General features: G+C 40.2%; 1 pseudogene; it reads right to left on the bottom strand.

The window, feature by feature from the left end:
* Positions 1-19,994: 19,994 nt before the first annotated feature.
* Positions 19,995-21,686, bottom strand: LOC100727420 (glucose-6-phosphate isomerase-like; annotated as a pseudogene).
* Positions 21,687-22,519: the final 833 nt, after the last annotated feature.

Below are 22,519 nucleotides of genomic sequence, written 5' to 3'. Positions count from 1 at the left end.
CCAACCCAGGTGACCCAGTACTCACCTGTCCCGGGAACCGCTGTATCTCACGTAGCTGATCAGGGTGAAGAGAAGAGGTGCTCGCGGCCTTCCGTTGTTATTGGGCCAGGTCCTCCGTCGTACCGCAGGCGACAGCAATCGCACCTCCCGGCCGAAGAGGCACGTTGCTGAGTCTTTTACCTTTTTCCCCGTACGGGCCACCAGATGACCGGAGCCGTGGAAGACAGGAGGCCAAACTCGAGCAGGATCAGCTCTCAAACTTTATTGCGTACAGCGAACCGGACCTAACAAGGTCCGCCACCCTCAACGTTGGTTCCTCTTCCGCCCGTTGGGGGCAGGAACAACCTCTTATAAGGGGAAGCAGTATCCAATCACAGAGAAGCGCGCCTAACAAGCTGATAGGCTAGCGTCACGGGTAACTGGGCAGATATGACAATTTGGCGGGCTTGTTCAGGCCGGGAAGAACCCGGAAGCAGGAAATGGGCGCCATCATAGGTGGCTTCCCACAATGCTCTTTTCGCTTTTTAAATTTGAAGATATTTTAACTATTTGTGGTTAATGTATGGAAATGCAGTTCTCTCTTGGATAGTCAATGTATATGCAGGAATTTTGCTCAGTTTCATGGTTCTCACATGTTTCTCTGTAGGCTTTTCTGCATTCTCTGTGTAGACAGTTACATGTAAATACTGACAGTTTTGTTGTTACTTTTTGCTTAGTGTATGTTAATAGTTCTCTCTCATTCTGCTGAGCTGGTGAGGGCCTCAAAGACAGTACTGAAGGAAAGAAAAGGTATTCTTGCCTTGTTTCTGATAGAAAATTATGATTTTATTATTTCATCATTGTGTATATTTATGGTAGATAAAGATCAGATTTATTAGATTAAAGATGCTTCTCTGTCTTCTTCAGTGTTTTTCTTGTAAGTGTACACTGATTTTTGAATGCCTTTCTGACTCTATTGAGATCATACTTAAACTGTTATTTTGGTACAATGTGTTACATACTGACTTGTGTGATGTCAAGCCTAAATCAATAAAATAATTTGACTGTCATAATACATTATTTTATAAATTGCAGGATTTACTTCACTAATATTTTTGTTCAGAATTTTGCATCTTAAGTAAGACTGACTTATGAGCACCTGTTTGCTTACTATTCCTTTCTTGTTTTGATACAAAAAGTCTAAAACTCATATGTGTGTGTTTATTAAAGATATACATTATTATCAGTAATGATGACTGACTGATTACATTAGAGTTGATTTTGTTTTCTTTGTAATACTGTGTGTGTATACAGACAGAATGAAAAGAAGGTTATTTCAGGGACTCAAATAGAGGTCAATGCAAGCTTTGTCCAGATGGATCCTTACTCAGGGAACTGTGAAGCCCTGGCCCTTCCCTGCTGAGCTGGGCTTAGGGTTTTCCAGGCTGAGAAAGGATCTGCACCTATCCTCACAGGTGCAGGAGGCAGCAGTTTTCCCTCTCAAATGAAACTCTATATTGGGGATCATTCCCATTGTGTGTTCCTCATTTGATAATCACCAGAACAGTATGTTTCAAGACCTGTTTATGCAAGTCTTTATTAACTAATTAGCATTCTCAGGTAGCACAAGTAGTTGGCCACAGGGACAAAAGGGAGTAAAGTTAGGAGAGAAGAATAGACAGAATAGGCTGGGGATAGAGCTTAGCAGTGCAGTGCCTGTACCCGCCAGGCAAGCGCGAGGTTGTGAGTTTGATCCCTGGTACAGGAAAAAAAAAAAAAAAAAAGACAGAATGATTGCAGGGATCAGCAATCAGCAAGGGAAGACTCACTGGGGAGAAGTCCAGCCGCAAAAAACTAGTCTCATCCTACATACTCAGAGATCAAGTTCAGATAGCCCTCAAATACTCCTTCACTACAGGGTAAAACTGCTCTACCAAGGGGAAACACTTTGCATAAAAACTCTTAGTTTACGATCAATTCTGTTTTATAACTATAGAGTCAGCTCCTATGGTCTAAAGTAAAAAATTGATAGTTACCACAATTAGTTTCTAAATTGTGCTTAATACTATTGTTATTGCCAATTTTACTACGTTAGCTAGGATGGCATATCTGTTGTAATCAGTTGTTCTCTCTTCTTTAACAATACTGGGATGTCTTGGGGAAATAACCTCACCACAGCTCTACACCAAAGGACTGAAAACTGAGCCAAACAGTTACCAACATACCACTCTTAATTAATTTGGAAGGTATGATTTTGGGACAGATAGAAACTGAGAATTTCCTACACACATCCCTGAAGAGTACACTTTTCCTGAAGAATCTCTGATACTAGTAATACAGCTATCTACTACAAAAACTCAAAAAGATCATCACAGAAAACAAAATAAAAATTTTTTGAAGTAGAAAATTACAAGATGAAAAATGAAAATGCTATCTCAGACCTTCAGTCCACCAAGAACAAGTCCAGGAAACATCAGTATAGAAGAAATTGGAAGACAGACATCTGAAATTTCTGAAAAGATAGCAACCAAAGTACAAAAACATATCCATGAGACTATAGAGGAAATGAGATCAGAAATATCTCAGGTAAAAAAATAAATGTCAGCATTTCTAAGTTGCTCACCAAATCTAGAGTACACATAGATTTTAAAAAATAGATCTTGATAAGACAAGGATGGAAACCTTGAATGCTCAATAGAGGAAAGACATAGAATGCATGAAATGGATTCAAACAGATATCCAGGCAATTAAAAATTCTATTTAAACCTGGAAAAGCTGCTTGAACAAAACTGAAGACAGACTTTCGTAACTTGAAGATAGGATTGCTGCTAGTCATAATAAAAGGAAAGATCTAGTGGAAGTAACAAAAAATCAGAAAATAACAATTCAACAGCTACAAGAGGACACAAAGAAAAATAGTATAAGAATAATTGATGTCAGTGAAAAAGCAGGAATCAACACAAATGACATAAAAACCATTTGCAGATGTAATAGCAGAAATTTTCCCAAGCATGGGAAAACAATCTGACATATAAGTGAGACATATAAGATTCCAACTAGCCATAACCAAAATAAACCTACACCTAGATATATAATAATCAAGAGTCTAGAAATTCAGCACAAGAATAGCATATTAACAGCTGTTAGAAAAAAGAAATAGATAACCTATAAAGGAAAGCTCATCAGAATCATGGCAGACTCCTCAATACAAACCTTCAAGTCAAGAAGAGCTTGGAGTGAAGCATTTCACATCTTCAAAACAAAACAAAACAAAACAACTTCAAACTCAGATTGATGTGCCCTGAAAAACTATCTTCAAAATTAATGGAAAATAAGATACTTACATGACAAAGAACAACTGAAGAACTTTATTACCTCCAAAATGCTACAAAGGGTATTGAAAGGTATTGTAGACAGAGATAAAAATGAACACATTTCTAAGAATAATAATAGAAACCACCAAGTAGGGCAAGCAGCTACACAGAGGGGAATGTAGGGGATCAACAGCAGGGAAATAAAATGACAAAGATAAGTTAATAATATCAGTTACAACCACCAATGTAAATGGCCTCAATTCACCAATAAAAAGAAACAGATTGGCAGAATGGATCGAAACAAGATCCAGCAATATGTTGTATACAAAACACATATTTAATGAAAAAAAGAAACTCATAAACTAAAAGTCGAAAGTTGGAAAACAATATTGCATGCAACAGGAACCCAGAAAAAAATAGGGGTAGCTATTCTGTTTGCAGACAATGTGAACTTCAAACCAAAAATGATCAAAAGAGATAAAGAAATTCACTACATACTTGTTAGGGAAAAAATTCAAGAGGAAGAGATAGCAATCATAAATATGGGAGCACAAACCTATATAAGACAAATATTAATAGACATGAAAAATCAAATAAACAATAACACAGCTGTAATGGAGGACCTTAAAGCCCATTCTCACAAAGAAATAGATTAACTAGCCAAAAAAATTAGCAAAGAAATAGCAGAACTCAAGCAAAGCTGTGAACAAATGAACTTGGGAGATGTTTATGGAATGTTCCTCTCTAAAACATCAGAATATGCATTCTTCTCAGCTGCATACTGGGCATTTACTAAACTGGACCATAGAACGTGCCTAAGTAAATGCAAAGGTATTGAAGTTATCCTATGAATATTATCTGATCATAGTGCAATAAAATTAGAAATAAATAAAATTAGAAAATAAATAGAAATAAAATTAGAAATAAATAAAATTAGAAATAAATAAATTAGAAATAAATAAAAATAAAAAATCACAAAAACTCCATAAACACATGGAAATTGCATAGGACTCTCCTGAACAGCTAAAGGGCAACAGATAAAATCAAAGAAGAAATTAAACAATATCTACAATCAAATGAAAATGCAATACAACTTACTAGACCTAATAAGACACAATGAAAACAGTTCTCAGAGGGAAATTTATAGCACAACTCACAGATCTAGAGAAAATATTCCTAAAATTCAGTTCATCTGAAACTAGAAGAGACCTAAAATAGCAAAAGCAATCCTGGGTCATAAAGGCAAGGCAGCAGGCATCATAATCCCTGAATTGAAAGTGTACTATAAATCTACTATGAGAAAATCAGCATGGTACTGACAAAAAAACAGATCTGAGGTATCAGGTCCTGACCTAGATCCCCGATCTTCCAAACAAGTATATGGCAGAACTTAAATAAAAAGAGACAAATTGTATGATTTTTAGGGCTCCAGGAGGGTCAAAACCCTTTAGTTGAGTTCGGAACTCCGAGGGCTATGACAAAGTGTTCTCTGGATTCACCCACTTTTATTAGGACTAAGACAAAAGGCAGAGAAACTGAGGAAGGTGCAGGAAATGAGCAGAACCTCTAGGATCACTTCAAAGACTTCTCCAAGTAGCAGGTTAAGCCAATTTAGGAGAACCATGTTATCTCCAAGATAACATTTGTGGTAGGGTTGAGACTTTAGGAGTGAGATGTTTGCAGCTGCAGTATCTATGTACTTAATTAATGTTGGAGCCAAGGTGCCTTCAGCTGTGGCCTTATCTTGCCCTTTGAGGAATCTCTGGCCTCACAGGCCACTACAGGCCTCATCCAGGATGAGCGATTCATAGAGGTTCACTTACCATGAATCAGCTCCCATCAACAGGCAAGGGGCTGAGACCTAGGACAGACTCACAGATAAACATAGAAAGCCAATTAGTAAAATTTAAATCCTGCCCAGAGCTGCTGAGTAGTGGTCCCCAACACTGAGGATCAGTGAAACAGAATAGAAGATGCAGACACAACTACAAACACACTCAGCTACCTTGTTTTTTTAAGAAGGGGCCAAATATGTTCACTGGAAGAAGGATAGCCTCTTTAATAAATGGTGCTGGAAAACTGGCTTTCCACATGCTGAAGATTGAAACTATATCCATGCCTATCACCATGCACTAAACTAAAGTAAAAATGGATCAAAGATCTAAATATTAAAACAGAGACACTAAATCTATGGGAAAAGAAAGTAGATATTTTTTGTACCAAGAATCAACCTTCAGACCTTGTGTTTGTCAAGCACGTGTTTATGCCACTGAGCTAAATCCCTAGCCTAAGTTTTACTTTTTTTTGTTACTGGGGATTGAACTCAAAGACCTTGTTCTTGCCAGGCAGGCACTTATGCCACTGAGTTAAACTCCTGGCTCAAAAGTAGACAGAAATCTTAAAGATGTAGAGGTAGGTAGAGAGTTCACGAAAAAACCTAAATTGCATAGGAAATACTTCAAAGAATCAACAACTGAGATCTCATCTTATTAGAAAAGTTTTTGAACCTCAAAAGAAATAACCAACAGAGTAAAAAGAAAATCTATGGATTGGGAAAAAACTTTAGCCAACTTTCCCTCAGACAAAGGAATTCTATCTAAAACATATAAAAAATTTGACCTTCCCCATTTCAAAGACTCAATCTAAAAATGGGCATCTGAGATGAATATTTGCACTTTTCAGATTAAGAAATAAAAATGGCAAATAAATGCATGAAAAAATGTTCAGCATCATTGGTCATTTGAGAAATGCAAATTAAAATAATACCAAGATTGCATCTCACCCTGGAAAGAATGACTATCATCAGAAAAATTGTCCATTAACAAATCCTGGTGGGAATGTGGGTAAAAAGGAACACTTCTGCACTGCTGGTGGAAGTGTAGACTGGTGCAACCACTGTGTAAATCAGATTCCTGAAAAAATTAGAATTAGAGGTCCCATTTGACCCAACTGTTTCCCTTCTGGGTGTTTTTCCAAAAGAATTGAAAACATCATACCACAGTGATACATGTGCACCTATGTTTATAGCAGCACAATTTGTAATATCTAAATCTTGGAAACAACCCAAATCCCCATCTACCAAGGAATGGATAAAAAAGTTGTATTTTTATACAGTGGAGTACTACTCAGGTATAAGGAAGCATAAACTCAAGTCTTTTATGGGTAAATGGATGCAACTTGAGATCATACTCATAAGTAAAATAAATCAAAGTTGAATGTGTAAACATTGTATTGTCTCCCTAGTGTAAGAAACTGAAATGGTAAATAAGATCCAAAAGGTATAATAGTTACTGTGAAAGGGGAAGAACAACTAGAATGTGGGAACAGAGAAAAGAAGGAAGGGGAAAATATAATTTATATATACACAAGATAGCTTAGGTAATTGTACTACTCACTGTATTATTTCATTGAAAGGAGCAGTTAGTGCTTATGTTGTTTAATCAGGTTTGTATGCTTTTATTTGATAATCTGAGCAACTATTTTGAAGATAACATACAGTATAATAACCATTGTTAATTTCCTATCATCTTGTTTGTTTTGAAATTCTGTGTCATTTTTATTGTTTTTAAATTATTTTTAAAATTATATATGTATATAAATTTTTAACTGTATACATAATTTGAAATACATGTATGCACCAGATAGTTAAGATAGTTATACTGTTAATTTTATTGGAAAGGATTGTTTGTGCTAATATTGTTTAGAAAATTAAATGTTGGTATCCGAACTCTGAGTAACTAATTTAAAGATAACAATATATAATATATTAACTATTGCTACCATTCTGTTATCTTGTTTTGGAATTTTTAAAAATCTTTTTTCTACAATAAAATTAAAAAAGGGAAGAAAAAAATAAACCAAGGGATGTGTGTGTTATGTTTGTTTTTGTAATTTTCCAGCAGAGAGAGAGAGACAAAGACCTGACTAATAAACTAATCAAAATATGTTATAGGCATGTACCATATACCATCATAAGTCTTACCATTCTGTACTGATAATGGGAACCAATGAAAAATTTTGAAATAAAAAAAAGCAAAACACACAAAAGAACTACAAGCGTAGCAGTCAGTTTGTGCAAACTTCCTCACTTCCCATGTTCCATCCTCCTCTGTCCGCAGCACACGTCTCACCACTGTGCTGTCTAGAACACTAGAACACCGTGGAAATCATATGCAACGTAAGAATGGATTCGCAATAAAGCAGGTAAAGTATTTTAATTGATCTATTTTCTTTTTAAAGAAGGAGGGAGGGAGGGGTGGAGGGAGAGAGACTGTACATTAGAATTGAGAGAAAGTGGTTTGTTAGGGTGAGAAAGAAAGTTTGTGGGAACAACAATCATTCCTGTGAGTGATACCAAGAAGGAGAAGATAAATAGAGAAAATTGCAGAACTCATCTTCTGCACATAGAGAATGAGTAAAGTGTTTTGTAGCTCATCTGAACCAACCATGTTTCTTTTAATATGACACCATTTCAAGGCTTGACACATGGTATTCCAATTATATTTAGATTGTTTATAAAAATTTTCTTTGTAAGTAGAAGGCTTGCCCAGAACAGTGTATGTATTTACTAACTTCTCTTGCCTGGCACATTAGGCAGATACTGGTCTATGACATAGAGAGATGAGAGAAGCAAGTCTAGCTGAATTATCCCCATCAGTCATTACTGCTAATCAAAGCAGAGCTATTTAGTCCAAATACAAGACAAGAGTGTCCCCCTTAACTCACATCAGTTTTGTAGGAGGTCTCCCGTGGGGCTCAAACCTCATCAAAATAACTCTCACTCAGTTTTTTAATGTCAGCACACGTGCAAGGGTTCCTCTTTTACTCAACTTTCCCCCTGGAGTCTCTGCTCTGTAGAAGATATTTCACTGTAGGGTGTCAAGAGAAGAGAGAACCTCACACCTAGAACAGACTTTGAAACGGCTGCGTTGAAAGACAGGATGCTGTAGCAAGAGCTGTTGGCGTCTACTGTATGACCGCAGTCAGTGCCGCGCTAGGGCCCATGCTTACCTCCGCATGAGTGCCTCCGGCTCTACTGGGAGGCTTTCTCTGGCTTCTCTGGGGACGATTGGGCGGGTTGAGGAATTAAAGTTTCTGGCAATAGCCTATAGCCACAGTGGGTGAGAGCACTGGTGACTACCGCAGGTTTCTTTGTCCTTGCTAGAGCTAACTGAAAAGGCTCCACACCGCTATCAGAGTCCTCATTTTGGTTCAGCCTCAGTTGATCTAGTAGTATTTTACTTAAACTTCAGCTTCATTGGTTTAATTCCCTCCTGTTTTTCGTCACCCAATTCCCTTAACAGAGCTTTCTGGGACAACTTATTTATTAAAAACTATTTGCTTTCATATTCCAGAGTCTGCACCTGGTCAGCTTTCTTGACACAGGTAGGGATGGATGATGTTTGAAAAAGGAATAAGAACATAAAACATGAGTTTTTCCTACTTCATTGTGTCTCAGTTCCAGTCTTCCCTCCTCCCATATCCTTTTCATGTAGTGAGATTTTGCAAGAACAATATCGTAGTTCTTAAGCAGATTAAAATAAAGAAGAATGTCTGCCTAGTGAGCATTGAATGGATGGGATATCATATTGAAAAGGACAAAGACTGAGGAAGTCTATGCTTGCTATAGTACCTTGAGAACAAAACCCCACTTCTAATCAATTTCTTTCTTAACATTCTGCCCATTCCCTGTCAGCCCTCAACATCATAAATCCAGAAAACTCTCTACCTTGGGCTTCAGATAGCATACCTCTGACCTGAATTGTCCTATATAAAACCTTAACAAGAGATGTATTATTAAAGTTTTACTTAGTGTCCCAAAATCTCTTTCAGAGCATCTTGTATATTATGTCATGATTACACAATTGTAGCCAGAAAGCAAACAGTAGGTGAGGGATTCACATTCAATGGTTTTGGATACCCCAGAGAGTGGCTCTAATAGATAACATTTTTAATATAATTAAAATAGTATCCTTTTAGATCTCAATAAATTTTTTGTGTGTGAATTTTTAGAGCTACACTGGGGTTAATTTTCCTTCCTTGAATGTCCTGGAAAAAATTATGTAACCGTATTTCAGTGTACATAACTACCATTAACTCCAACTCTAAGTGGAGTTTGAAAGTGACACAATTGTAATCATCTTCCTCCGTGGAGGGGGGAGTGCCCACTCCTTTAACTTGATCTTCTCCACCAGCCTCATCATTCTTCCTTCCCTACCTGCTTCTGTGTCCTCCTTTGAGAAATGGGCTCTTCTGAGGACTTGCCTGTATCTTTGCCACCTTGGGATCCATACTTAGACAATAGCGGACACAGAGACAGTGCTCAATAAATGGCTGTTGAGTTGAATTTGCTGGAATTTCATGAACCCATCTGAATACCAATGACTGACATGCTAATTAAAAATGACCTTAATCTTTTCGTGAAAGCAATGGAACATAGATCTTGACGTTTTCAAGCTTATTACTTTCTGTAGTTGGCATAAAAATCCTGAAGTTCTTTTCTTCATAGTGATACGCTGTGCTTTAGATTGACCAATATTTCATGTCATCATTCCTTAATCTCTTTTCATGTTTGATGCTATTTTTCTATCTATCTTCAGATATAACTATTGTGGAAGGCCAAACTGACTTAGGATGCGGGACTAAGTTATGTCTAAATTTCCAGAAAATGAAGGAATTTCAAAAGCAAGATAATTGTACATGTGTCGAAGTTTACATGAATTCAGTTGTATTTAGCCAACATTAGTTTAATAGTATCAGCAAAATATATGACAAGTATTCTGAGAGACTCAAGCTTAATAATAGTTTTTAAGAGGCAACTCAAAATTTTAAAAGTGAACCATCTTTACATAGCACAATGATTGATGGGGATAACTGGGAAAAGTTTGGGGGACATAATATTTTAAAAATTATCCATATATCTCGTATTTGGAAGATCATAAAGTACATGTGTTTATATGACATAAAAAGAAGATATACAAAGAGAAGTTTAAGAAGATTCCAGAAATGGGAGGTGGGGAGAAATTTAACTTTTTATTTATAAACTTCCATGCGGTTAAAGTTTGTAGTTTTCTGAGTGTATGCATTACTTTTTTTAAACAAAAAAAGTTTTAAAAAGTAAACTGCATATTTCTAAGTCCTCAGAGAGCTTCATATGCACTTGAGGACTTTCAATGCATGTGTCTGTTGTGGTGGGTCATGCGCAAGATGGCTGCCTTGATTTCTCCTCTTCCTGCGTGCATGCCCACACTCATCAAGAGCAGCAGCCTCCTCCCCTAGCCTGTGGCTGCCAGTGAACACAACTCTGTGCCAGTTCTGCATTTATGTCTTGGGAAGCAGACGTGAGAAGCGTACCTGATGTGAGACCACATGCTGTGGGAGAACCCAGGTTGGCCACATGAAGAGGACAGTTGGAAGATGGGTTAGTTTCTGTGATTTCTGTAACAAATTTCCAGAGTCTGTGTGGCAGAAATCTATTTTCTTCTAGCCTGGAGTCCAGATGTCTGAATCAGGATATTGGCCACTCTCCCTCTGGACGCCTGTGGGAAAAGTGCTTCTGTCTTCCTGCAGCTTGTGCTGCCATGACTTGGCTTGGTCACATCTCGCCAAATTCTGCTTGCGTCTGCATACCTCCTTCTTTGTGCTCATCTCTGCATGAAAACTCTTCTGGCTCTAGTCTTAATGTGGACAGTAGTGATGTATCAAGAGTTTGCCAGGGCAATTCTGGAAAATCCTAATCACATCTGTAGCCATGTATAGTAATAGCCACAGATGCTGGGGATTTAGAAATGAATGAATTTTGGAACAAGAGAGACTTTTCCTCCAGTCTACCATAAAAGGTCATTGAAACCTCAGCACCTGAATGAAAAGTTCTCAGGTCTTTTCAATTCAGCTGCGTTTTGGGTTGAATATAGCTAATAATCTTAGCTAAAGGCAGGTTCCCTGCTGAAGCCAGTCAATCCTAACAGCATGAGAAATAAATCATTATTTCCAGTCCTAACTTTTGGGGCCATGCTGGACTGGATCACTGAGGCATGTACCCACATTTCTAACCATAGTAAAGAAAATGTGTTTTTGTCCTTCTCAATACATTTCAACTCTGCCTATCTTGAAGGTCTCTGTTACATCCATGTTTAGTTGTAAAAATAGTACAGTTTTGCTTTCATTTATTCCCTTTTCCATATTTGTCTGCCTTTTAGTCTCTTTTTTCTTTCTTAGGCCACAAAATGGCCAGAAAGTTCCAGAGTCTTATTCTAGCTTTTTTTTTAAAGCTTATAAATCTTCCAGGTTGTATTTAAATAACATCAACCACAGTGTGCACATGGAGATCCTTCTGGAATGGGTTGGAATCCTGCTGGCCACGTGATCTTGGCCAATTTCACTCCCTGAGTCTATGAGGCTAGGACCATGACATCCAGCTTAGAGGAGAGTAAGGGTTGAGTGCATCCAGGCAATGCCTAGTATATGGCAGGGTCTGAATGAATACTAATCTCTACTAGCCCACTTCCTGTACTACTCTTTTATTTGTGCCAGGAAACAGTATGAGTAGAAAAAAAGAAAGTTGGATGCAAAGAGAGGAGACCCAGAGGACTTTGAAAAATCACAATCCAGAGAATAGATCTGTGAAGACACAGAATAGATCTGTATAGACACAGGAATGGTGGACTGTGATATTCTGAGGCCCCACTTAGAATTTGAACACATTCTCCCACATTTGCCTAGGATTTTATTTCTCTGAGTCCATGATCTTTTTTTAGTGTTCCTTTACTTATCACTTCTTTGTACATCTCTCCCCTTGGTTGGGTTTCTTATTTTTCTGAAGCCTCCCAGTAAATGTGAAGAAAGGAGAAGCCAGCAAAAATGAAATCTCCCTTGTCATGTGACATATGGCAAGAACTGGATTCGAATCCTGGACCCGCCCTTTCAAAGCTGTATGACTTCACCCAAAGTAGTTCACTTTTGAACTTCACTGTCCTCACCTGCAAAATGGGGATAATCGCAGCACTATTGAGAGTGTTAAGTCAAAACATGTAGAAAGCACCTGGCTCATAGCTGGTACTCCAGCAACAGTTGGAAGGTGAAGGAATGGCCTGTGGGAGGTTCTCTGTACACACTCCTGCCCCGCTTTCTGTAGAGTGGGCAGAGATCAGAAAAGCCAGAGGAAGGAGAAATCTTTTTTTGAAAATGTTCACATGGGCCCGGGGGCCCACACCCTCGTGGTGAGTGTCTTCACTATGCAGCACAGACATACACTAATAGAAATGTTTGTATGAAGTTGTAGGAATGAAATGTGTGAAGTGATGCACAGCCCTTGAACATATGGGGAAGTGGTGTCTGTGTCCTTTCCACATGAATCTTGGTGGCTCATGAATCCTTCAGTCAACAGAGTACTGTTGTCCCTGTTACTTACAATGCACTGGTTCTAGGGCCTCCTATAAAGACCAAATCCCAATATGCTCAAGTTCCTTATATAAAATGGCACCGTATTGTGTCTCGTTCTCGTGCATACTATAAGTCATCTGAAGATTATTTATAATATCTAATAAAATGTAAATGATTTATAAATTGTTATGCTGTATCATTTCAGGAATAATAATGAAGCATGTTCTATATGTTCAGTATGCATGCAATTTTTAAAAATAGTTTTGACCTACAGTTTGTTCAGTCTGCAGATGTGGGATCTGTCAGTATAGGAGGCTGCTAAGCAGGTCCTGGAGCTGCCTGGTCCTGCACAGATGCTGGGGGATGATGATGAAACTCTGACACCAGGTTAGCTGCCTGCGTTTTCAGGATACTCCCAACCTCTGTGAAAGAAGAGTCTCTGAGGAGAAGACCCTCCTTGGACTGCCTGCCACAAAGGCCCTGACAGGTGCCCTGGCAGCGTCCCCAGCAAACCCAGTGCCCCAATTGCAGCTCTGGCAGTGACCCTCATGGTTCTCTAGCTAGATCAGCACTTTTGATGGCTGCAGTACAGCCTGACGAGCACAGGCAAAATGAACTGGCTGACTTTGGCAGTCATCTGTCACATGGTAATTAATATGTATCACCGGAACAGCCAGCCACTGAGACTCTGCTGACATGGACCTAGGGTAGCCGTGACTCGGTCATAAAAGCGCTGCCTCCAAAGTATTCCGGTCTTGGTTGGCCAGATGTCCAACTGAGAGACAGTAGATCCAGAATTTTGTGAAATCATTTTTAAAACAGATTGGTTACTAATGAGAAGGTGTTGAAAGAGACAGCTTTCATCACCCTATAGCCGTGCAGGTGTTGGCAGGGCCAGGAGCTGCCAGTGTCTGCATCTGCTGTCTGCGGAGGCGAGGGAAAGCTGCGTGCTTGGCCCTACCCAGCACCTTCCCAGGAACCGTGCTGTCCAGGGGGACTGCCCTGGCCTCCAGCCCTCAGCAGTGCGTCCTGTGTAGTGGATTAGTGCCTGCACCAGAGCGAGCGTTTGTGTAATCCCACATCTGAGCCAAACAAACTGCCTCTTGTTTCACTGGTGGCCGCAACTTGACCTGCTTAAGGTTGTCTGCAAAACAGCAACCCAGGGGGTGTTGTTCCTGGTATTTTGATTGAGAGGAAACGATAGAAGTTGGATGGAGAAAGGATAAAAGAAGGAAAATTCGTGGAGGACAAAAGTTCACCAGTTTTCCCTTGAAATCAATTTAAGAACAATAAAAAAACTGTAACCATAAATCTCTCAGTGAATTTTTAAGTGTTTTGGGAGAATAAGTCTCCCACTTTTTTCTTTCTATTTTTTAATTAGTATGTGTTTGTGAGCCATAACCATCCCATTCCCTTGGTGGCATAGGTACACATACACATCTGCTTTGATTATTCTCAGTCCCTTTGTTTCCTCTCCCATCTTCCCAACCCACATGCTCTTCCTCCTCCTAAAAATCCTTTTTACTTTTAAAACAGTTAAATGTTTTACTTTTAAAACAGTTCATGGCTGTTGTTGAGGATATTTGGCTTTGGGGATGAACTTAACCATTTACTGTGGAGGAAAGAAGTGCGTATGATTCAGTGTTGGTTGCAAACTCTTTTCAGGTTTGAATTCAGAGCCACTGGCCCAATGCTAAGGACAAGGGACATCTGTGTCTATGAGTGAGAGGTACAGAATGACTCAGGAGCAGGTGCTCATTGCAGAGTGGAGGCCTGTGCATCCATGAGTGGAGAAGATATCATTCAACTGGGGGCAGCTTTGCCAAAAATGGTAATGTCCCTGTACGCAGGTCAGGCACACATGGTGTCTGTCACCTCAAGTCTCCTTCACGGAATAAAGATGTTAATTTACTTATGAGGTTGTCCTGAAAGTGTTCTGTACAGTAATTTTAAACATGGTAAATATTTTAATCATTTATGTTGAGGTTATTTTGGAAATGACACAAAGGCAAAGTGATGAAATGTTTCTCTCCCACCTTGGTAATCTCATGTTAGCTTACCTCCCCACATAAGCAGTGTAACCTCGTGAATGTGTTTTTTCTAGAAATATTTATGCATAGACCCAAAGGCTCTCCATAGACACCAGCCTGGACTTGCTTGTCTTCATGTGATGATGTGACATGGGCTACTCCCACATATCTACAGCTGCTCATTTGTATGTCCATGCTCTTTCCTGTATTGGTACAGTATTTCCTTTTATATGCATATCATAATATATTTAATTAGTTCCTTGTTGATAGGGGATTGCATTGTCTCCATAGTAACTTTATTTTGATGTGGAGGAAATTCTGTGATATATGTGTAGATAAACTCTGATTTGATCTCTGGGACTGATTAATCAGCATTTCAAGTAGCCTGACCAACAATGGACACTTTTAGGTTGATGATTTAGCACTTCAAATATCCTTACAGCATTTGTTATGATGAAAGAAGAAATTAGTCGACTTCAAAATAAGTGGCTGGTTAGGGAGATCATACATACCTCATGCACCTTACGTTACAGGACCATTCGGCACCTGCCATGAAACAGGCCAATTCACTCGGCAAAATGTGCAGCCAGGAAGGCACTTTTACTAGAAAAGCCAGCAAAGCACATCTTGCTGGGAAGCTAATTCATAACCTCATTTGCTCTGGCTGCTGTGACACCATACCATAAACTGGGTGGCTTACAGACAACAAGAGTTTACTTCTCAGCTTTATAGGCTGGAAATCCAAGGCCATGTCAACCAGCTGAACCATTGCCTCATGAGGTTCTGTTTCCTGCTGCCTACAGGGCCCTCTTTTGCCTGAAGCTCACTTGGTAGAAAGAGAGAAGAGTCCTTTGTAGTCCTGTTTTCTGGGGGCGCTAATCTCATTTGTGAGGCTTTGTCTCCTCAGCCATTCTTCTCCAAAAGCCCTATACCCTAGTGCCTTACATGTGCTGCAGAGAATGATTTCAAAGGTGTGAATTTTGTGGGGATTGCTTTATGAACATTCAGACTGCAGTAAGCCCTCTAAGGGTTCATGACTTTTTCCAGATAAAATTTAACATCCCCTTTTAGGATTAGAGACTTACCCATGGCCATAGTCTCAGTAAATGGTTGCATGGAGGCTTAGCATTATTCATGTGATCAATGTAAGCATGATGGCAGAAGCATCATGGTTTCCCATGCCTCGAGGCCATCTGTGGACCAGTTTCCCAGGCTTTCTTGCAATTGTCTATGGACATGCACCAGGTTCTTCTGAAAGGAACGTGGGTGGATACATGTGGGACACTTAGGTCTGGTTGTGAAAGTGTCCCATCAGATTCGTGGTGCTTGTTGATGCTCAGGGCAAACACTGTAGTTGCTAGAAGGCCAGACTTCTTTCACCCTGCCAGGAAGGGCTAGAGCTGTATTCTGGCAACCTACTGGGGACCCAAGATTCTCCCGTTGTAACAGCGAGCATCACCTTGGCACCCACTCCTATCATGTGACCCACATTTGCTGAGTACCAGGTCTTCAGACTAACTAATGTCATACAGGGTTGTCTCAGCTCTCAGACAACTGGAAAGGTTTCAAAGGACCTTGGAAACTGGCCTGACAAGGTGGGCTCTTGTGGGAGATAAGCTTTAGATTTCCAAAAACTAACCCTTTGATTTGGGCTTAGATCTAAATTTTGCTTAAAATTTAACCAAATTTATACTAAAATTCTAAAGAGGAAAACAGTGACATCTTGATTTTCAGTGTAAATGTAATCTTAAATGTTCAACTGATTGACTCACTGACTATCCAATGGATGGTCTGGCTGAGGGTCTGACCGACAGATTGCCTGACGGACTGACTGAATAGCTGGATGGCTGTCTGACTGTCTGAGTAGCTGTGTCTGGCATCCTGTCTGTCTGATAGTCTAACTGTCTATCTATCTGACTGTCTGATGATCTATGTAACTGGCATACTGTTTGTTTGTCTGTCTGACTGACTGACTGATAGGCTGGCTGAGAGGACTGATTACAATGATTACACTGCAGAGGATACTGAAGCATCTCTAGAGAGTTGTAGTACCCGGTATTTCAACTTGTCAGGGGCCTTTTTTTCAGCAAGAAGCCAACCATTCCTGTGAAAAATAAGTAAATACCACCAAAGTAAGCAGTTCATAAACCCATGCTAATATAAATCATTGCTAATATTTGCATATGCCTGATCAAACAAAAATTAACAGCCTATCAAATGAACAAAAACCTAAAACATTTTGAAAACTTCAAAAGCTTCCCAAAGCCAAGCAGTTGGCTTCTGTTGCTTACTCCCAGATGCAAGTAGAACCCACTCAAGGTGATACTGTGAAAGCAAAGTTCTTCTCCAGAAGTTTTCCTTGGTGGTGACCCTTTCTCAGGGACTAGGACCTTGCTGTCTTTTCCTCTCTCAAAAAGAGAGAGACAGAGAGAGATAGAGAGACAGAGAGAGAGAGGAAGAAGAGGAGGAGAAAGAGAGCGAGAGAGAAGGTGGAGGAGGAGGAGGAGGAGGAGGAGGAGGAGGAGGAGGAGAAGGAGCAAAGAAACCTGATAACCAGTTCTTGACATCTGTTGATTGATTGACTATGTTTTCACTGGGAGTCACATTTCTCACACCTTGTTTGAAATAGACTTGTGAAGTTTAAGCCCTTTAGCTTTAATTTTGGAATGAAATCAATCCACTCAAAAGTTTCAGGCATTGGCAAAAGGGAAGGGAGAGTGAAGGTCTGCGTGGTCACTTCTGAATGTAATCCTGTCTTTTCTTCTTTTTTGGTTGTGTTCTCTGCCCCCCAAGGAGCCCACACTCCACAGTGAGGATAGATGCTATGGCCTAGCCCAGGGCTGTTTGCATTACCACAGTAAATGTTCTAGACTTTTCTCCCATCTTCCCTGCTCAATCATAGTGAGACCTCCTTCACTATCTCAACCATATTTTTGTTGTAACTCATCTATTCCAAGTGATGAAGGCACATAGATGACCTATTCTGAGGAATTTTGACTATTTAATTATGAACAATTTGTATCTTTACCTCATGCTTCTGGCTCTTACATGCCAAATGGAAGCATTTGGCAAGTTCTATCATCACTTCAAGTTAGCAAGCTTTTTGTAACAATGCAACGTCTCATCCAATAATCAGAGTTTGAGGGCAAGGTCAACAGGGACGGTGGGGATGGGCTTCAGTTATGGTGCCCCTTTGAATCTATGTGTTGAAGGGACAGTTTTGAGTTCTGATAACTCAGTGAAGAAGCACCCTTGACTCTTTCATTTAATTTACCAACTAGTTGGTAAGTTGTGGCCCTAAGTTTTGAGCCCAGTTCAGCCTAACAACCACATCTTGTTCTTTCCTGTGCAACACAACAGCAAGGAGATGTTTCCTTCCCCAGGGCTTCAGTGACTGTAGCTACACAGAAACAGAAGTATCGTTCTAATACTGTGGGACTTGTGGAAAGGCAGCCAGTAAGCATCATTATGTAAATTGTTTTCAAGTTGACAAAATTGTGGTACCTCTTTGTACAGTATAATGTGAACTTTGGTGCAGTTATACATGGAGTGTTGATCAACTCAAAATAGATTATCCTCCAATTCACATATTTATCATTTCTTTGTGATGAGAACATTCAAAATGCTCCTCTCTTTCAGCTGTTTTGGATTCTCTGGTACAGCCTTGTGAATTGTTCTCACCCTCTGTGCACTAGAATACCAATATTTAATTCTTCCTGTCTGGCTGTAACTGCACTATGAAGCAGTCCTATCACTTTTCCTTGCTCTCTGGTCACCATTATTCTGCTTGTTGGTCCAATGAGTTCAGTTTTCTGAGATTCCCTACATAGGAGAGAAATCATGTGGTATCTGTCTGTCTGCGTCTGGTCAATACGATGTCCCAGTCTATTCACATTGCTGCACGTGAAAGGACTTTGTCTTTTTTAATGGCTGGATAATGCTGCATTGCATATATAATGCATATTTAATTTTCTTTATGGGTTTATCTGTCAGTAGACACATCAGTTGATTATATATCTTGACTATAATAATAGTGCTACAGTGAATAGAGTGCAGCTATCTCTGATACACTGATTTCATTCCCTTAGAACATACAGCACACAAGGTATTTCTTTTCAAACTTTCTATGGGAACCTCTACAGTGTTCTCTAGAATAACTACACGGATTCCCCTCTCACCAGCAGTATTGATCCCTTTCTCATGTTCTCATCAACATCTGTCTTTTTTGCCTTTTTTATTATATCCTTTTTAACCAGGGGGAGATAAAATCCCATGGTTTTGATTTGCATTTCTCTGATGATTAGTGATATACAACTGACTGTTTTCCACGTACACACTGGTCATTTCCGACTCTTCTTTTGAGAGCTATCTGTTCTGATCATGTTTCCATTATGAAAGTTGGGTTATTTTTATCACTGTTTTAATGTGTCAGTGATGTCTTCCAAACTTTAAACCCTCCAAAATTTTTAAGGGAGGGAGTTTCACTAATTTTCTTATTATAATGGTCTTGATTCTTGCCAGGAGCTGACAGAAGTAATTGCAAAGTGGATGGAATAAATTATGTTACATTTAGAGTAGGAATGATTTATATCCACGTACATGGAGAATTCTTTTATGAGACCCAAAGCATGTACCTGTGTTTCTGTCTTTGTGGACACACATCTTGGGAGTAGGTTAAAAGTTTACCATAATACACTCTGGGTATCTGTTCAATTTCAAATCCAGGATTGATAAGTCTTATCAGAACATTTTTATAACTTCAAGGAGGTTATCACCATCTTAATATAGTGATGCAGACAAAATACAGACCTCAGGAGAGGCCAAAATGGAGCCAACAAATTAACATCTGTTAGGAATGACTTAGTCCAGTCTTTAAGGTCAGCATATTCTCAGATGTCAATGTCTGAATGGAGAGATGATAATCATTGACCCTTAAACCTTTTGGCGCTTGGCAGGCAGCTGTGGGAGAGATAAAGAACATTTTGTTGAGATAGGAAATTCATGTTTGAATGCATATTTCCTGATTTATTTTTTAGTTTTTCCTTTGTGGCATCTTTACTTTTCTACTTGGGATGTGAACCATGTGAACACAGGTCAGAAAATATAGCTAAATGGAAGCATTTCAGCTGGTTGGAAAGCAAGAGGAATGGGCTGAAGAGGTGCGTTGATGAATTCCAGACCAAATTCCCCCAAAGGACTGGTGATCCAAGCCTGCAACCAGCGGGTGTTCTGGGCAGGGCCATGCAGTTCAGACTACAGCAAGGAGGACAAGTCATAGCTGGGGCTGCAGCTATACTTTTTCAGTGCTGGCCTCCTGCTGCTGGAAGTTGATGAACCCCTTGGTGGAAGAATCATGAGTGGTCACTGCAGCACTGCCATCAAACTTAGGCTTGCTTTTCTTAGCCAGCCTCTTTCCCAGTTCTGCTCCCCACCAGCTGAAGCTGTTGATGTCTCAGATGATACCCTGAATGAAGATCTTATACTTGCACAGAGCAATCAATGCTCCAATGATCAATGGCGTCCACTTGGTGAACACAACAGAGTTGGTTAGTTGATTTCCTTCAAAGACTTTGCATGGCAACAGCTTCTCAAGATTTCCTGAACTCTTTCCAGCAGCCTGGAGCTACTTCTGGGCCTGCTTGGTCAATGTCACCTTAATCAAGGCCTCTGTCTGGGCAGAGAAGTTGACCAGGAGGATCTTGTGATGCAGACCCTTCTGAACTGGGTGCTGGATCCGAACTGGGATAAGGAAGTCACAAGGTATCATCTTGGTGCCATGGTGAATAAGCTGGTAGAATACGAGCTGGCCATTGGGCCCTGGCTCCCCCACATGATAGGGCCCATCTAGTAGTTCGCATAGATGCCTAGCTTGGTGATATACTTCCTGCTGGACTCCATGCTATAAAAAGGCAGGAAAACATTGCAGGTACTGGTCATAGGGTAGCAAGATTTCTATCTCACACCCAAAGCAGTTGATTGTACCAGACTCTCAGCGGCACCAGGAGGACAGAGGCCTTCTTTTCCATGGGCGCTGTTTGGTAGTGCTGCTGGTTCATCCAGTGAGCTCCTGAGAATAGCCGCTCAAAGTTGTCAAAACCCACATGTGGTGTATGGAGAGTCTGATGGCTGACCACAGTGAGTCACGTGCTCCTACCCAATCAAACTCGAACATGTTTTGAGGGTCAATTCTAAACTGCTTCACTTTGGCTGTGGTGTAGGTAGAGAGAATAACCAAGAGGTTTGCCACTGTGAAAGCATCCTTGGCAGACATGAGAAACCACTCTTTCACCACTCTGCATTGGTGATGGTCTCCTGGCTGGTAAAGGTTTTGGAGGCGATGATAAACAGGGAAGTCTTGGGGTTCAGGTTAGCCAGAGTTTCAGCAATGTGAGTGCCATCAGTATTGGAAACAAACCACACCTAGGGACCCTGAAGAACATGGCACAAGGGCTTCCATCACCATGAAGGATTCCAGGTCATAGCCTCCAGTGCCAATGTTGATGATGTCCATAATGGCTTTGCCTGTGTATCTCTTCCAGACACCACTCTGGACACATTGTAGGAAGACATCATCTTGTCTAGAACCCTGTTGATCTCTGGCATCACATTCTTGCCATCCACCAGCAAGGTGTATTTGACTGGATTCATGGGGCCACAAGGAATACTGTTCTATGCTCAGTGAACTTGACCTTCTCAGCACTGTGCATGTGCTGTCAGGCAGCCTGTAGACCCTTGGATTTGGCCAGATCCACTAGCATCTTCATGACCTCCTCTGTCATAAGGTTCTTGTAGTAATCCAACAGAACGTGCCCATGATTGATGTGAGGAGTTAATCTTATGTGACCGAAGCATTCTTTGCCAGCTTTGAATAGGCTGTGCAGGTTGAGGTCAGAGCTGTGCTCACAGTGCCAATGCCCTGCCTTGGATTCTGGAACTGCGGTGGCCTGGCTGGACAGAAGGATGCACAGAAGAGAGGAGGCATGTGAGGAGGAGCCAGCAAAGAGGGGTGGGCAGCGCAGTGAGCTGGAGGAGGAAATGACCATCTCAAGCCTCAGTTAAGCATGGCTCCCTGGATGGAAAGAACATGGATCACTGAGGTCCTCCTTTCCCACTGCTGTCTTCAGAATTAAAATTCAGATCCTTGTTGCTATTGGTATGTTCTTTCTTTTACATATATACCCTGAAGAGAGACGGGAAAGAGGAACACAGGTAGAAAAAGCAAGAAGAAAAAGGAGATGTGCACAACAAGTCAACAGAGGTCAAATTTGTATTAAAGAGCTTTCAGTGTTATGTAGCTCTGCCTTATTATCACTGACTAGCTCATTTCTTAACAAAGTCTATAAACCTGCAGGGTGTGGTGGTGCATGGCTGTAGGCTTAGTACTCCAGGAAGCTGGAACAGGAGAATTGCAAGTTTGACACCAGCTTGGGAAAATTAGAGAGATCTTGTCTCAAAAATAAAACAAACAAACAAACAAACAAATAAATAAATGGAATGGGGACATAACTCAGGGTTCAAACTTCAGTACCTTAAAATAAGTCTGCAAACCACATACTTTTTCTAAGTCAGATCAGAAATTGAATTTCCCTTTGTAGCATAGATCTGGGTTTGGACTTTTTTAAAAAACAAAAGCAAAAACTTTAGTACTAGACAGCTGTGTCCTTTTTCAGACTTCAGTCTTGGAAGCTGAGTGAGTGTCCACAGGGAAACTCCCAGAAAAGATGTTCTCTGCTTTGTCCTGCTGTGTGCTCTTGCAGCCGGGGAAGGACAGAGTCAAACTACCTCCGGAGCTTCCCTGAAGGTTCCTGGTGCTGC

This window comes from Cavia porcellus, unplaced genomic scaffold, assembly GCF_034190915.1.
Source record: "Cavia porcellus strain 051 isolate PalLab524CR breed Dunkin Hartley unplaced genomic scaffold, mCavPor4.1 scaffold_2, whole genome shotgun sequence".
Classification (NCBI taxonomy): domain Eukaryota; kingdom Metazoa; phylum Chordata; class Mammalia; order Rodentia; family Caviidae; genus Cavia; species Cavia porcellus.
This window is presented reverse-complemented; position numbering and strand designations above follow the sequence as displayed.